Below are 15,404 nucleotides of genomic sequence, written 5' to 3' on the forward strand. Positions count from 1 at the left end.
ACGGCTTCCAGCTTGGCTTGAGCCTCTAGGCAGAGTGGCCAGGTCCCTGTCTTCTCTTCTCTTTCCTCAGAAGCGTCCCTGCCAGCTTCTCCTGGGGCTGCTTCTTCTCAAAGGCACCCCTTCCTTAATAGGGTCTTTTCCTCGGCAGTGGCTTGGCCTGTGATTAATGATCATGAACCCCACTTGGACCTTTGGCTTTCTGGCTCTTAGCTGAGTAGCCAAGACATTTCTCTAGACTGATAGTTGGCTTCAGTTCTAATTAATGATCAGTTGTTATCAGCTTAGTTTGGACGTGTTGCTCTCTGACTTTTTGGCTGGGGAGCCTAAACACTTCCCAGATCCAGAGAGCTGGCTGAAATTTATGTTCCACTCTTTTGGCACCGTCTTGATCATTCCGATGCTTTCCCGGATCTGGAAAGAGATTTTAATTGTTTACAGTCTTGATTAATGGGTTTGCTGTTGCTTTGATAGTCCATCATTTATAACGATAAGAAACCAAAGGGAAAAAGGAACAAATGGGCATGTTATATCGCTCTTCTGGGATATCTTGGTCGATCCTTTTTAAGGAGTTACTGTTTTGTTTCCTTCTCTATTCCTATTAAGTTACTAATAATTTCATTATAATTGAACTTTGAACTATCACTATTTCTAACTCCTTTCTCCCTGCAGTATTTATTAGGCTGTAGAATTTCTTACTGTTGTTTTAACAAAGTCCTTTCTCAGAGTTTGCTGGCTGTATATCTGGAGTCAGCCGCTCACTAAGACAGTTTGCTTGCAAACCCAGGGTGTTCTTATCACTGCTTTAGCGTCTATCACAGAGCTCAGTGAACCTTGGCTTCTTCCTCTCTATCAGATAAATGAATCCCTCAGACTCCACAATCACTCTTTGGTTAATTACCACATTTGGCCAAGTAAATAGTCCCTATTAAGGTGGGACCCCACGTTCATTTTTACTACCAAGTTTTATTCTGCACTATCAACTTGTCGTCTGAGATCCAGCTCATGTCTAAGGCTCTTCTTGATAGCCAAGTATTATGTATAAAGACTAGTGCCACTGTGAATTAGTACTCTGTTCACCTAGTCTCAGTGGCCTTTGCTTTCAAATACTTGGCTTAGATGGAAATGTATGTGTTCTCCGCTAGAATTCTCTGTGGCTATTTTCTTTGTTTCCAAAGGGGAAAGAATGAAAGAAAGCAAGAGTATTTGAGGGAGGTGATGGCTTCTATTTCTTTCTATTTCTAAAATGATTATTGTGTAGCCAGTTTCATATGACATTTTCTTGACAATGACCCTAGAAGCCAAAGTTTGCTCTCAGTTATGTTTGGTGCCTTAAAGGGAGAGAGCTACCTCTATAGTTTATTAATTTCTGTATCGTTTCAAATATCCCTAGATATTTTCTGATTGATGTTAATCAAAATAATTTTCCACATGCTAGAAAGCCTCTCTAAGGTCACCAGTGACTGCGTTTTGAGAGAAATTCTTTTTTGGCCTCTTCACTGCAATTGATACTCTTGACCCTTCACTCCTGGAAACCCTTTCCTCCCTAGGCTTGCGTGACCCGACAAGGTCTCAGCTCTCCTCCTCCCTCTTCAATCATTCCTTCTCTGCGTCCTCCAGACTCCCTCTCAGTCCTCCCTCCCTCCAGCGCTGGACCACCCCAAAGGCCTATCCTTCCCTACCTTATTGCTACTTTTTCTACACTTCTCCTCGCTTAGACACCTTCTATTTAATGCACAGCCTCTTACAGCTTTAACCTCCATGAGAATTGATTCTGTTACACCAAGTTCAGTAACTTCACCGAATTCTGATTCACTTCTCTGTTGAGAGAATTTTCTATTAGATATCCCACATTTCACTTATTCATTTTTACCAATATTGGTAAGATAAAATAAATATTTCGAAGACATTTATTAGCTTTGGCTATTTGGGGTCTGTTGTGGTTTCATAAAAATTTTAGGACTATTTCTGTGAAAAATTTCCTATAAAAATTGGGATTTTGATAGGGATTACATTGAATCCTTATATTTGCCAAACCAATGAAAGCCTCTATTTGGAACCAATCATAAGTCCAAGACCAGGGTCAATGAGACAAGAGAATCTAGTCCCCCTTTCCACCAGTGCAGTAGAGAAGAAGGAAGGGAGTGAACATTTGCTGACCAACCGTTTAATCTAAGCAATATTCCTTTCTTTTACCATCAATAATAATTAACTAGATAATAAGTCTTATTAATTTTTGCTTCAATATATCACCTATATTTACCACTTCTCAGCCATTATCCCCGAGGTTGTAGAATGGACCTTAACGTCTCACATCTCTCTCCGTACAAAACAGAGATGCCAGACTGTTCTCCCAAGTGGCTGGACCATTTTCCATTCCCACCCAAACTGTGTAGGTTGCTCCATATCTTCACTAGCACTTGTGTTGTCAGGGTGTTTTTTATTATTATTATTAGCTGCTCTAATAGATGTGTAGTAGTTTCCCACTTTGGTTTTAATTTGCATTTCCCTAGTGGCTAATGATGGTGGGCATCCTTCCATGTATGCTTACTTACTACCCATATATAGCTCCTTTGGTGAAGTCTCTATTCAACTCTTTTTACCCTTGTTTTTTATGGTTGTTTTGAGAGCTTTGTATATATTATGGATACACGTCTTTTATCAGATATGTGTTTTGCAAATATTTTCTCACAGTCCGGCTTGTCTTTTCATTCTCTAAGCAGTGACTTTCGAAGAGCAGAATTATTTTATTTTGACAAAGTCCCCTTCATCAATATTTTCTTTTATGGGTCTTATTTTTGGTGTCATCGCTAAGAAATCTTTACATAAGATAAGGTCACAATGGTTTCTTTCTATGTTTTCTTCTAGAAGTTTTATACTTTTAGACTTAGATCCATGATCTATTTTAAGTTAATTTTTATATAAAGTGAGAATAAGTCAAGGTTCATTTTTTGCATATGCATCTCCAATTATGTCTTCCTCTTATAACACCTAAATACATCCCTTCGTATCACTTTATCATGGCCTCCCTCTAATTAGGAACCCACCATGGCTCCCTGTCATGTACTGTTAACAGCTCACACTCCTCAGCCCCTACTTATTATCAGTACTGAACTACTCAGCCCACTTTATTCTCCGCAACCTCCCATACTAACCAGGCTATTGCCCTTATTGTGGTCAGTGGGCTTTGGGGACTGTTGTTTCTGGATTACCCAAGAAAGGTCGATCACAATGCTTCCTGGGGCTATGCATAAAGTTATATATGAAAGTGAAATTTCCTCCCAAGGAGCTGCTATGGTTAAAGGGCCAAATGAAGGAAGGGAGAAGGAGGCCAACACATAGAGGGAAATGATGGGTTGGCCTGACAATAGACCCGCCCTCCTCACTGTAGTAGTTGGCATATAACCCCATGTCACCCTAATATCCTAATGGCTGTAAGGCTGGGGAAGGTCTAGTCCAGCCGTGGGCAAACTACGGCCCGCGGGCCGGATCCGGCCCGTTTGAAATGAATAAAACTAAAAAAAAAAAAAAAAGACCGTACCCTTTTATGTAATGATGTTTACTTTGAATTTATATTAGTTCACACAAACACTCCATCCATGCTTTTGTTCCGGCCCTCCGGTCCAGTTTAAGAACCCATTGTGGCCCTCGAGTCAAAAAGTTTGCCTACCCCTGGTAGTCCATTAGCAGACATAAGATCCTACTATGAAATACCCAGGCTAAACAATAAATCCGGAAGATGATGGAAGAGTTCTCAACCTTTCCTCTTGAGTTTGACTTGTCCTTCCTCTCTGGTTTCCCTCACTCTCCTCCTCCCTCCATAGTCCCTTTGGCCTTTTTTGGCTCTCTTCCTCCCTCCCTGGCCTTGCTGCTGCTGGTCTTCTTCACTTCTTGGGCTCCCATTGGAGTGTCCCCTGAGGGAGCTGGAGCTGGAGCTACAGAGGGAGAAGCTGGAACAGGGAGCTACCTGGTTGATGCTAGGAGGAAAGAATGAAGGAGGAAAGCCCTCTCCTGATGAGCTTCAGAGCGAACCATCTACAGACAAACAAACCTAATGACACAGATACAAATTTCACTCAGCAGCACATTTACTTTAATACATCAAATTACATCCAACTCCCAGACCACATGCTCTAAGGTGGTGAGAAATTTAATTAGAACAGTTTGATTAAATTTAGTTTAGACCATAGAAGACAAGGCAGTCTAAGTTGGCAGCTTTTTGAGACTGGCTTGATTCAAGGGCATTTGGAAACTAAGCCAGGTGGTGTTGAAATATATTAGGTGACTGGCCTCTGATGGAGAGCTGCCGGAAGCCGGTCCATCCTTGCTGCTTGACACAGTCGCTGCAGGAAAGAAACATCTGCACAGCATATGTTTCAAGGGACCTGGAGTATAAAGCATACTGTTCTTAATATGTTCGCTCCCCTTAGCGCTATGTGTTTTAACCAAGGTCACCTCTCTGAGAAAGGTTGTTTCCCCAGGTAGGGATTTTTCCCTGAAGTTAGGGAGGGTATAAAACTGCTTAACTAAGTGCCAGGCAGGTAGTTAATCACTTCAACTACAAACAATCACGCTTAAGCTACCTAATCTTTACTCCCTGGAATGGAGATAAGAAACGCCCCAACCTTTGCAATAGAAATTGACAGGATTAAAATCAACTGGTATAAATACAGATGTAACAAGACTATAAACACCAGAACTTCACTGGAGATCCTGGACAGAGCTTGGCTGGAGATCCTGGCTAGAGAACCTGGCTAGGCTGCTGATCAACTGAACGCTGTCTCCGTGTCTTTTCTTCCTCGCTGACTCCGTCCGCATCTTTGGGAACCCCTGGACCTGTTGGGGCTGGACCCCAACAGGTTGCGCCTGCTGTTCTAGCGCCAGCGCTGCTCTCCGGGAAGGAACGTCTGTCTCTGAAACGGAAGCCTCTTGGCATCTGTGTTGTCGCAGGTGAACGAACCTCTCGGAGGTGCCACTGGCAGAGAAATTGTCTTCCTCTTCTCCACGATGTACAGAACCAAAGTGGGCCTGGAGGACCGCCAGCAACTTTACGAGTTGATCATTAGCCAGCTGCTCTATGATGGCTTCATCAGCAGTGCTAATAGCCTCATCAATGAAATCAAGCCTCAGTCTGTTTGTGCACCCTCAGAGCAGCTCCTGCATCTCATCAAACTAGGAATGGAAAACAATGATACCGCAGCTCAGGATGCAATTGGTCGTTCGGATACAGTTGCCCCAGGTACGGGCATTGACCTGGAATTTGAGGCAGATGTCCAGACCATGTCCCCAGAGGCTTCAGAGTATGAAACCTGCTATGTCACATCCCATAAAGGACCATGCCGAGTAGCTACCTATAGTAGAGATGGGCAGCTAATAGCTACTGGGTCTGCTGACGCCTCCATAAAGATACTTGACACAGAAAGAATGTTGGCCAAAAGTGCCATGCCAATAGAGGTTATGATGAATGAGACTGCACAACAAAATATGGAAAACCACCCAGTGATCCGGACCCTTTATGACCATGTGGACGAAGTCACGTGTCTTGCTTTCCACCCAACAGAACCGATCCTTGCCTCTGGTTCAAGGGATTACACCCTTAAGTTATTTGATTATTCCAAACCCTCAGCAAAAAGAGCCTTCAAGTACATTCAGGAAGCTGAAATGTTACGCTCCATCTCTTTTCACCCTTCCGGAGACTTTATACTTGTGGGGACTCAGCATCCTACTCTTCGGCTCTATGATATCAACACATTTCAGTGTTTTGTCTCTTGCAATCCTCGAGATCAACACACCGATGCCATATGTTCTGTTCATTACAACCCTAGTGCCAACATGTATGTGACTGGTAGCAAGGACGGCTGCATCAAGTTGTGGGATGGCGTCTCGAATCGGTGCATCACAACTTTCGAGAAGGCACACGACAGTGCTGAAGTTTGTTCTGCCATCTTTTCCAAAAATTCTAAATACATTCTTTCAAGTGGAAAAGACTCTGTAGCTAAACTTTGGGAAATATCAACAGGACGAATGCTGGTCGGATTCACGGGTGCTGGCTTGAGCGGGCGGCAGGTGCACCGGACACAGGCTGTCTTCAACCATACAGAGGACTACGTGCTGCTGCCAGATGAGAGGACCATCAGCCTGTGCTGCTGGGACTCACGCACAGCTGAGCGCCGAAACCTGCTGTCCCTGGGCCACAACAGCATCGTGCGCTGCATCGTGCACTCGCCCACCAACCCCGGCTTCATGACCTGCAGCAATGACTTCAGGGCCAGGTTCTGGTACCGGAGGTCAACCACAGACCAGAACCCCCCCGCCTTGCCTTAAATAGGGTTCTTTTCTACAGGACCCTGCCCCTCCCTCCCATGTGTCCCATCACCAGCCTCAGTAGAAAGTCACGGTACCATCTTTGGCAGTCGGGCTGCCACCTCTGCATCCTTCTTGGATTTTGTACAAAAGGGTCCTTTTTTTACCTTGATGTGGAATCATGGTGGAAAAAGTGGGAAACGCAGACCCCTGCTCTGCACTCGCTGATTATCACAGTGTGATTTTCATCGGTTTTGTAAATACAGGACTTGCCATTTCTCTGAACTTGATCTTTTGAAGAAGGGTAGAGTATTAAAGTGCTTTCTGGATCTCGTGTGGATCTGTCCTGAGGAATTCTCATTGGGCTCTTTTGTCATCTTCTGTGCCTGTTCCACATCCTCTCTGTGTTTTCCTTTCCAAATGCATTTTGACGGATGAGTAGGCATACCTTGAGAATCGAGTTTCGTGCCCTATTAAACCACTTTAGAGAATCGGTTCTCTGAAAGGACACCCTAATAATAAAGCTCAGACCTGCAACTTTACTGTTACACATTTTCACTTCAATAACATCAACGGCCAGTTTTTCCTGAAGATTACAGAAGCATCTTTCATCAGACCTCCCACATTACCTTTCATACCTGCAGTGCTCGTCTTCAGTAAATGCACTTCCCCTCAAATGATGCCATCTGATGGGAAGCATAGATTTGGAGATGATATACCATCTAATTGGAATTAGGTGCTCCCACCACTGCCCTCAGGTGTTGCTTGTCTTCATGAATGGCTAATATTGATTGGCTTTGTTCTTATGTAACTTTAAATCTTATTTTTCATCCTGAACCTTAACTACTCATCGTGGACGCACAAGGCAACTGTGTTCTCAGAAGATATTTGCAATTAACTGACTGATACAAGTTTTCTTTTTCTTGAAATTTTTTTAGAAGGTGACAATATTTCTTTGTGTTGAGCTCTCTGTTCATGCTGAGGTTGAAGCCTCATTGTGGCTGTACCTTGGACCTGTCTCTCACCCAGTGGTGTGAGCTGGGCCCTCCCTGGAGAAGAAACCTGGGTTTCCCAAGATATGTGATCAATGCCGGGGCCCCGCCAGCAGGTGAGGGGATCCCAAGGCAGTTGCTGGGCGTGGAGGCCATGGAGGCATAGGCTACCAAGGAGACAGAACTGAACCTCACATCACCCTGCTTGGCCCCGGAGGATGGCCGGTTAGTCAAAGACGGGTAAGATTCCTCAGGGGGGAATGACCTGAGACAGGCACAGTCGCAGAGGGGCTGGCAGGAGAGAACTTGGGGGTCAAGAGAGGTGGGGCACAGATCCTCACCCCCCCCAACTATGCAGGGGCTTGAACACTCGCCCTTTCTAAGGGAGGTCTCCTGCCCCCATGGCTGCTTCCTGCTTCCCATGCCCAGCTCAGATCTGGACCCAGGTAAAGACAGAGATTGGCTGACAGCAGCTGCCCTCTCACTGCAACAGGACTTGTTTTCCATTTCTACCTTGGACCACAGGGAAAGGGGCAGCTGAAGGAAAGGGCTGTGTCAGGATGCTGCCTTCTTCCCTTTCTTCTCCCTCTTTTTTCTAAACACTTCCATGCCTTGTAGTTCTTTTGCTTTCTCCTCTTTTTCTCTCTACTACCCTCCATCTTCCATATAAGCTGACCCAGAGGGCACAGCTTACTCCTCCTCGGACACCAACACCACCATCAAGCACGGCCCTGATGGACCCTTTGATGCAGCCCTTCAACTCGCTGATGCTTCAGGAAGCCCGTCACCAGTGATGCCGCCCGCTAGCCAGACCAACAAAGACAATCAAACCAACAACCTGAGGACAGCTGAAATCCCTTGACTGAAGAGGCCGGCAACCTTCTACAGGAATGGGGCTTCTTATGTGCTCCATCCACTATGTTTATAGCTATGCTCACTGTCGTTGCTTGCCAGTCTTCTTCCGAGTCTTAAACGGCCCAATCTGAGAGGTGGCCACTGATTTGCATGCGCTATCATTTAAAAAATAAAAAAGGGGGAATTTGCCGGAAGCCGGTCCATCCTTGCTGCTTGACACAGTCGCTGCAGGAAAGAAACATCTACATAGCAATGTTTCAAGGGACCTGGCGTATATAGCATACTGTTCTTAATATGTTTGCTCCTGGCCCTAACCGGTCTGGCTCAGTGGATAGAGCGTCAGCCTGCAGACTAAAGGGTTTCCAGGTTCAATTCCGGTCAAGGGCATGTACATTGGTTGCGGGCACATCCCCAGTAGGGGGTGTGCAGGAGGCAGCTGATCGATGTATCTCTCTCATCGATGTTCCTAACTCTCTATCCCTCTCCCATCCTCTGTGAAAAACTCAATAAAATATATTTTTTTAAAAATATGTTTGCTCCCCTTAGCGCTATGTGTTTTAAAACCAAGGTCACGTCTCCAAGAAAGGTTGTTTCCCCAGATAGGGATTTTTCCCTGAAGTTTGGGAGGGGATAAAACCCCTTAACTAAGTGCCAGGCAGGTAGTTAATCACTTTAACTACAAACAATCACACTTAAGCTACATAATCTTTACTCCCTGGAATGGAGATAAGAAACGCCCCAACCTTTGCAATAGAAATTGACAGGATTAAAATCAACTGGTATAAATACAGATGTAACAAGACAATAAATGCCAGAACTTCGCTAGAGGTCCTGACCAGAACCTGACCAGAACTTGGCTGGAGATCCTAACCAGAACTTCGCTGGAGATCCTGACCAGAACTTGGCTGACCAGAACTTGGCTGGAGATCCTGGCTAGGCTGCTGATCAACTGAACACTGTCTCCTTGTCATTCCTTCTTTGCCAACTCCGTCCACACCTTTGGGGATCCCTGAACCTGCTGGGGTTGGACCCCAACAAAAAGCCAGACTCCAGGTTGTTGCTAATGAGAAAACAGGACTTGGGGAAGCCCTGGTTCTCACCTGGCTCACGCTGCTCCTTCCTGAGCCAGCTGCCTAATGCCCACAACCACAGTGGAGATTGGCGGTGGAAAAAGTCAGGTTGCAATTTTCCTCTTATATATGCATCTGGTTGGTGAGTAGCTGGAGAGGGTTGGACTGGAGAAGCAAAGCCCTACTGTCCTTCCCTCCTGACCACGGAGAAATCCTCCCCTCCTGTCTGGTCTGGCAATCTGAGCACAACCATTGCCATCTGAATGAAGACCTGCACAATTTGTTTACAGATTCAACAAGTCCCCTGATTGACTTCTTGCTCTGGTCAGAGTGAAGAGATGCCCTTTTCCTAATGGTTTCTCTTTTATTCCACCATTGTCAATGATATGAAAGCTCCTCTCTAAACCTATGCCCATACGAGCAATCCAGTTGTCCCACGCATGATCTTCTCAGGACTCTGGCTGACGGATTTCATTGCCTTGGGATTGGAGACCCATACACTGAATTCTCAGCCCAGTTCTTTCCTCCACTCCTCACTTTCTCTCTTTCAGTTGTTGTTTTAAAAAATTTTCTGAGTGAAAGGAGAGAAGGAAAAAGAATTTTTGTCTGTGCTCAGCCTAAAAAAAAATAAAGCTCTACAAATCCTTGGAGACTGCGGTAGGGAGAATAAAGGAAACAGTTAAAGAAGCCCGCGGGAGAAGTGAAGACTCGGGCCAAGAAAGCCAGAGGCCAGTTGTACAGAAGTACTTGCCCCTTCTGGGCTGTTTACCACACAGGCTCTTTTTTTCTTGTCATTTGGGGAATTTTCCTATTTTACTTTATAGTGCAATTCCCACACAAACCATTCTCCTGGTGGGGTCTGATTTGAAAATGATGCTCTATTGTTCCAAGCTGTGTGTGTGTGTGTGTGTGTGTGTGTGTGTGTGTGTGTGTGTGCATCTCTTTAAAATTGTTCTTCATCAAAAGGAGAGTGATGAAGGTTCTTATATTTTCTTTCCCTCTTCTGGGCCTGGGTCCCCAGAAGGCAATGACTAGCATTTCTAACTTCTACATATTTGGAAAAGTTCTTACATGGAGAACAGAAACTTGGAAATTATTTTAAGCTCATTTTGAGTTGTAGCATAATTTAGATTTTGAACTTCATCAGTCAGCCACATAACTGGGGAGAGGGGGGCACTTCAAAGGGAGGAATCCTGCAGAACTCACCAAGAGCTACAGAGGGGTAAAACGCTCACCATAGAACAGACCTTCCCTGTTCTTCCTGGGATCTCGAGGATAAAGAAACTGAGGCTTGGAGAGGGGGCATAACTTGGCCGAAAGTCACTAGTAGTACACACTCTACTATTCTCACATTTTTGGCCATACTCTGTCTACCTATACTTGACTACCAGTATGTTATGTCTTCACAAAGTTCTTAAACTTCATCAATATTTTGGTAGCTGGAGTTGTTGGTTTTAATTAATTAAAATGATTCTGACTTTGTCTCAGACACTGGGCCAGAGGTTAGGTAAGAAAGACAATAAACGCAAACACCACCTTTCCCTGTTTATGGGAGCTTAGTCCAGAACAAGGGATAAGATGTACCCAGCAGCTGCCATACAGGGTAGAAAACCATAAAAATGCAGAGAAGTGGATGGGGGAGTTCTGAGGAGAATGGCTTCCAAATGGGAGGAGATGTTCATGGAGAAGGTGACTTTTGGGCTGCTATGGAGAGTAACTGGGGATGTGACCATGAACTAGAGAGATGCAGGGGAGAGCACACCCCTATAAAAGGAACAGGTAAAGGCCGGCCATGAAAGGGTCATGAGGGACAACAGAGTGTTCAGTTTGACTAGAGAACACAATGTGTGAAAAGGATTAGTGTGATCGAAGCACCCTACCAATGGCACTGAAAATCAAATTTCTTAAAACATGGGACCATGTATTAGTTTGCTAGGGATGCCATACCAAAATAACATAGATTGGGTGGCTTAAACAACAAAAATTAATTTCCTTACAGTTCTGGAGGCTAGAATTCCAAGATTAGGGTGTGGGCAGGTTTGGTTTCTCCTGAGGCCTCTCTTCTCAGCTTGCAGATGGCCACCTTCTTGCTGTGACCTCCCATGGTCTTTCCCCTGTGTGCATGCACCCTCATGTCTCTTCTTCTTGTTATAAGGACATCAGTCCTATTAGATCAGGGCCCCATCCTATGACCTCATTTAACCAAATTACCTCTCTAAAGACCCTATCTCCAAATACAGCTTCTGAAGTACTAAGTGTTAGGACCTCAACATATAAATTTTTGGAGGACACCCTTCAATCCATAATAACCACTACTCTGTATGATTATATTACTTTAAGGCAGATTATACTTTTATAAAAGCTTCCAGGTTTTTAATAAAAACTTTTAAAACAGGTTCCACATTTACTCTCTCACGTATTTTCTATGAATATTTTATTCTAGTATAAAGGCTAAAAGTAGAGGCTCAAATACTGCAAAAAACTTAAAACAACCCGGCATTTTTACTCCTAAGAATTTACCCAAAAGAAATAAAAAGCATGTCTACACACAGATTAGCACAAGTGTTCATAGTAGCATTACTGAAAATAGTTAAAATGTGGAAATGACCCAAATATCCATCAACAGATGAATATATAAACAAAATGTGGTATACCCATATGATGGAATATTATTTGGCAATAAAAAAGAATGAAGTATTGATACATAGTACATGGATAAACCTTGAAAACATTATATGAGTTAAATAAGCCAGATGGAAAAGACTGCATATTGTATGATTTTATTTATATGCATATCCAGGCAAATTTGTAGAGACAGTAAGCATATCAGTGGTTGGCTGATGCTGGAGAAGGGAGTGGAGACTGATATAGGTGGGCACAAAGGAACTTTTTAAGGTAAGTTCTAAACCTGGATTGTGGTGATGGCTGACAATGCTATGAATTTACTTTAAAAAGCATTGAATTATACACCTACAATAGGTGAACTTTATGGTATGTAAATTACCTATATATATAAAAGCCTAAGCAACTGGTCAACCAAACAACCAGTCGACTAGTTGTTATGATGACACACTGAACACCAGGGGGCAGATGTTCAACATAGGAGCTGCCCCCTGGTGGTCATTGGGCTCCCGAGGTCCCTCCCCCCAGCCATCCGGCCCCAATTGTCCCCTATTGCTGGCCAGGCCGAGGGACCCCACCCATGCACGAATTTGTGCACCAGGCTTCTAATCTATAATAATAAAAGCATAATATGCTAATTAGACTGGACAGCCAAATGACCTTCTGGACGACCTTCTGGACGAAGCTGGGGCTGTGAGGGCTGAAGCAAGCCACCGTGGCTGCGAGGGCTAAGCCCTTTGCACGGATTTTGTGCATCAGGCCTCTAGTACTTCAATAAAGCTGGAAAATGAAGAGATACATAGGAAGAATTTAAAAAATACAAGAAAGTAAAATAAACTTAAGAAATGTCCTGTAATCTGACGGGAAAGCTTATTCTTTCCATCTGTAGTCTGTAGAAGGGACAAGTCTCCCCCCATCCCAAGTGAGTCCTAAGTTCAGCACTGTGAGGGGTAGACAAAGGGGAAGAAGTTTGCAGCTCAAGAGCCTTGTATACTGTTTCTCATCCGCTGACTCATTCCTGGTGAAGTCTGGCGAGTGATAAAATCCTGGAGCAGTAACCTGGGGCGGCCCTCAAGCACCAACCTGTGCAAACCTCTCATTTCAAAGCTGGTGTGAAGACTCAGAAACCTTTATGGACTGATGCTCATAAAATGGCCAGGTTGGAATTTTTCCCAGGTTCCCTAATTGCTAACCCAGGGTCCTTTATTCTGCGGTCTCTCCATGTCTCTTAACCTCTCTTGGCCCCAGTTAGCGCACCTGCAAAAAGGGGACTCTGATATCATCCCTGCTAGTTCCACAGGGACATGTGAAGATCAAATGAGATCAGCGACACGGAAGTGCTTTCAGAAAGCAGAAAGCCCTCTGCTAATGCTGAGTGCTGTTGTGGTAGCATCAGCAGGTCAGTTGTGGGTCCATCTAGCTCAGGATCCAGACCAAAGATCTGCAAGAATGCACTTGGAGGAAATGCATTCATCTGTCCAGATGTGAATATGAATCTCTGGTTATCAGAAGGGGGTAGGAGTGGGCAGTGTTGGCACTATTCCTTTAATTCTCTCATTCTAGAACATCATTATCGTCCAGCTGTACATTCATGACACTTTAATGAATTTGATGACAATGAGATTTAGCCTCTGTGCATTCAACTATGATTCCTCAAGTAACAAAGATGAAAATGAAGATTTGGTTTAGATATCTATGACCTAAAACGTATTTATTTTATCCCCTCCTTTGAAAACTTATCCATTCCTGTTGGGACACCATAAAGGACCCTCTGTGTCTAATAGCACCTGGAAATCCCTACGACGGTAAACTAAGTGTATTTGGGAACGTATTAATCTGTTAAAGGAGCCCTTCCATCCAACCCCCTTCCCTGAGCCTTTTACCGCCCACGCAGGAGCGGATCTCACAAGGAGCCCTCAGCAAAACGAGAGCCCAGCGAGCCAGTCATCTCCGCTGGCCAGGAAAACACCAGGTGCAGAACCCGGCACAGAATGTGATCTGGCAAAACACTTATAAATCAAGCAGGGCCCAGGGAGTGAAAGTACAACTTAGCAAAAAATAACAACAGAGTGGCCATGAGATGTTTAATCAGACCAACCCAACAGCAAGCTCATTAGTGTGGCCTCTGTGCAAAACCACGGGTGCAGACTGAATGATAAGCGAGGAGGAAGCTGGAGCAGTATGCTCACCCCCCCCACGGCTGGTTACTTCTTATATCAGGAGGATTAGCTCTTTATCAGTGCTCCATGATTCAAATGTGCCCTCCTCTCCCAGTTGTCTTGTGGCTTTATTGTGTGTTTTTTTATTTCCTATACAAATGTATTTTATTTTTAGGTAGTTCAAGTTATCTTTTTTGTTGTTGTTGCATCTGGATTTTGAGTCGTATGTCCTCACACCTATGTTATAAAGAAAGTCGTTCATATTTTCTCCTAACGCTGGTGGGTTTCATTCTTGATCCATGTGGAGTTTATTCTCATATATGGCTATGAAGTGATCCTCACCGCATTTATTTAAAAGTCCATTATTTGCCTCAGTAATTGGAGATATCTTTATCGTGTACTAAATATATTTGGGTCTATTCCTCAACTTTCTATCCCATTGATCTACTTGTATATATCCACCTGCCTGTATCCCACTGTTTTAATTATTGAGGCATTACAGTACATTGTAATATCTTGTAGGTATCTCTTTCCCCCCAGTGTTTTCCTGACTATTCCTGCATGTTTGTTTTGTTTTTCTGTATGAACTTTACTATCAACTTGCCCCGCTCCAGAAAAAGGCTTATTAGTCTTTGTATTGGGATCACATTAACGAAGGAAGGACTGATATCTCCAAGATACTTAAGACACCGGGCCATCCTATCTGAGAACAGGGATTTCTTTCCATTTGTCCAAGTCTACTTTTATGTCTTTTAAGAGTGCTTTAAAATATCTTCCCATATAAAATCTGCACATTTAAGTTTACTCCTAAGTGTTGTATCTTTGTTGCTACATCCTGTTACTTTCTGAAACCAAGCTGATCCAGGCCCTTTATCTGGGGTTCTAAATAAAAAGTGACATATTCTTTTCCACCCCCATTAAGTTTTCCTTTTGCCCAGTTCACTGGTTTCTTCGGCATGACCTAGAGGTATCTCTATTGACTATGTTGGGAGAACAAGAAACAATAGTAGGTCTAGGGTTTAAGATAAAATGACATAAGACAGTGGTGAGTAAGGTCTTACTGGTCTTAGCAAGAAAGAATTCACATCTGCCTGGGGGCAAAGATAAGCAGTTGCTGGGCTCTCCCATATTTAAAAATCTGAAATAGGGTTTAACTGGTCTGCTTTTCTCAGTCAAGTAAACTCTATCAATCTTTGCGACATCTTGGACAATCTTTTAAATCCTCTTTCCCCTTCTTGGTCTGACATAATGCAGTATACTTATGAGTAATAGTATTGAGCTGATAAATTCCTTCTATAAATTCTGCATTCTTAATATCTCCTTAATACTTTCATGATCCAAGTCCATGTGGCCACAGGAATCTCTGATAGATAATTGCCTCCAAGGCGATCTGTAAAAACCAGGCC

General features: G+C 43.8%; 1 pseudogene; it reads left to right on the forward strand.

Moving 5' to 3' along the window:
* The first annotated feature begins 4,951 nt into the window (after window positions 1–4,951).
* LOC102429279 lies at window positions 4,952–6,321 on the forward strand (annotated as a pseudogene).
* The last annotated feature ends 9,083 nt before the right edge of the window (window positions 6,322–15,404 follow it).

The sequence above is a fragment of the Myotis lucifugus genome, unplaced genomic scaffold (assembly GCF_000147115.1).
Source record: "Myotis lucifugus unplaced genomic scaffold, Myoluc2.0 scaffold_48, whole genome shotgun sequence".
NCBI lineage: Eukaryota > Metazoa > Chordata > Mammalia > Chiroptera > Vespertilionidae > Myotis > Myotis lucifugus.